Raw genomic sequence first — 2,773 nt, forward strand, 5'->3', positions numbered from 1 at the left:
GCAGTACACACACACACACCTCCTGCACACACACACAGCCTGTACAGCATCGTGCTGCACCCCCCTCCCCCCCTGCTCACCCCCCCTCCACCCCCCACCCTTCACCCCCCTCCACCCCCACCCCCCTCCACCCCTCTACCCCCACCCCTCCACCCCCCTCCACCCCCCTCTCCACCCCCCCACCCCTCCACCCCCCTCCACCACCCCCGTGGTCTCCCAGAGCCGCCGCCGCCGCTGCCGCCGCTCGCTCCGCCGCTTGCGTCTCAGGCCGGGCCTTGGGGCCCGGTGGAGACACCGCGGGGACACTGAGACACGTAGTGGAGACACGGTGGGGACAGTGAGACACGGGGACAGACGAGAGGTGGAGACACCGCGGGGACACTGAGACACGTAGTGGAGACACGGTGGGGACAGTGAGACACGGGGACAGACGAGAGGTGGAGACACCGCGGGGACACTGAGACACGTAGTGGAGACACGGTGGGGACAGTGAGACACGGGGACAGACGAGAGGTGGAGACACCGCGGGGACACTGAGACACGTAGTGGAGACACGGTGGGGACAGTGAGACACGGGGACAGACGAGAGGTGGAGACACCGCGGGGACACTGAGACACGGGGACTGTGAGACACGGGGACAGTGAGACAAGAGGCAGGGAACACTGAGACACGTAGTGGAGACACGGTGGGGACACCGTGGGGACACTGAGACACGGGGACAGTGAGACACGTAGTGGAGACACGGTGGAGACACCGCGGGGACACTGAGACACGAGGCAGGGGACACTGAGACACAAGGCAAGAGACACGGGGACACTGAGACAAGACGTGGTGGAGACACCGCGGGGACAGTGAGACACGGGGACTGTGAGACACGAGGACTGTGAGAGACGGGGACAGTGAGACACGTAGTGGAGACACCGCGGGGACACTGAGACACGGGGACAGTGAGACACGAGACGTGGTGGAGACAACCACGGGGACAGTGGAGAGGTGGAGACACCGTGGGGACACTGAGACACAAGGCAAGAGACACCGCGGGGACACTGAGACACAAGGCAAGAGACACGGGGACTGTGAGACACGAGACGTGGTGGAGACAACCACGGGGACAGTGAGACGATGCAAGAGACACGGGGACACTGAGACACAAGGCAAGAGACACCACGGGGACAGTGACACGAGACGTAGTGGAGACAACCACGGGGACAGTGAGACGAGGCAAGAGACACGGGGACACTGAGACACCACGGGGACACTGAGACACGAGACGTAGTGGAGACAACCACGGGGACACTGAGTCTCTGACAGACAAGACGCAGTGGAGACACGGGGACATTGAGTCTCTGACAGACAAGGCGTGCTGGAGACAACCACGGGGACACTGAGTCTCTGACAGACAAGACGCAGTGGAGACACGGGGACATTGAGTCTCTGACAGACAAGGCGCAGTGGAGACACCACGGGGACACTGAGTCTCTGACAGACAAGGCGTGCTGGAGACACCACGGGGACACTGAGTCTCTGACAGACAAGGCGTGCTGGAGATACCACGGGGACAGTGAGTCTCTGACAGACAAGACGCAGTGGAGACACGGGGACATTGAGTCTCTGACAGACAAGGCGTGGTGGAGACACGGAGACTGAGTCTCTGAGACAAGACGCAGTGGAGACACGGGGAAACACGACCACGTGGTGGAGCCACAAGACCACGTGGTGGACACACAAGACCACGTGGTGGACACACAAGACCACGTGGTGGACACACAAGACCACGTGGTGGAGACACAAGATCACGTGGTGGAGACACAGGATCACGTGGTGGAAACACAAGACCACGTGGTGGACACACAAGACCACGTGGTGGAGACACGGGGACATTGAGTCTCTGACAGACAAGACGCAGAGACACGTGGACAGCGAGTCTCTGAGACAAGACGGAGACAGCGAGCCTCCGAGAGACAAGACGTGGAGACACGCGGACGGCGAGTCTCTGACAGACAAGACGTGGAGACACGGGGACATCGAGTCTCCAGGCCAAGGCGTGGCGGAGACACGGGGACGCAAGACCACGTGGTGGAGACACGCGGAGGGGGAGGGACACGCGGAGGGGGAGGGACACAACGTGGCAGAGACACGGGGACGCAGGACCACGTGGTGGAGACACGCGGAGGGGGAGGGACACGCGGAGGGGGAGGGACACAACGTGGCAGAGACACGGGGACGCAAGACCACGTGGTGGAGACACGCGGACGGGGAGGGACACGACGTGGCAGAGACACGGGGACGCAGGACCACGTGGTGGAGACACGCGGAGGGCGAGGGACACGACGTGGCAGAGACACGGGGACGCAAGACCACGTGGTGGAGACACGCGGAGGGCGAGGGCCAGAGACAAGACGCGGAGACGCGGCGGAGGAGGAGAGCCTCGGAACCAGGTGGAGGAGACGAGGGGGCAGGAGCGGACAATTGTTCGACGACGACCAGGAGGAGAAGGAGGCGAGGTGGAGACGGGGAGGAGGGCGAGGAGGAGGAGGTGGAGGAGGAGGAGGAAGAGGAGGTGGAGGAGGAGGAGGTGGAGGAGGTGGAGGAGGAGGTATCCAAGCGGGGTGGATTCGCCATGCACATGCTGCGGTGTCTGTGTGCCAGGTCGGCCAAAGCTCCCAAAAGTCCTCAGGGTGAGTTGGAGACCAGTCGCGGGAGACACGGGGTGGGGGGGGTGAGTGGTGGGGGGGTGAGTGGTGGGGGGGTGAGTGGTGGGGGGTGGTGGGG

At 63.5% G+C, this 2,773-nt stretch overlaps 1 long non-coding RNA gene across 1 annotated transcript; it reads left to right on the forward strand.

Moving 5' to 3' along the window:
• The first annotated feature begins 227 nt into the window (after window positions 1–227).
• On the forward strand, window positions 228–826 carry LOC144741147 (uncharacterized). Its single transcript, XR_013589889.1, has 2 exons — window positions 228–285; window positions 590–826. It is a non-coding gene; the product is annotated as an uncharacterized LOC144741147 (long non-coding RNA).
• Window positions 827–2,773: the final 1,947 nt, after the last annotated feature.

The sequence above is a fragment of the Lampetra planeri genome, unplaced genomic scaffold (genome assembly GCF_965212315.1).
Source record: "Lampetra planeri unplaced genomic scaffold, kcLamPlan1.2.h2 scaffold_437, whole genome shotgun sequence".
Classification (NCBI taxonomy): Eukaryota; Metazoa; Chordata; class Hyperoartia; order Petromyzontiformes; family Petromyzontidae; genus Lampetra; species Lampetra planeri.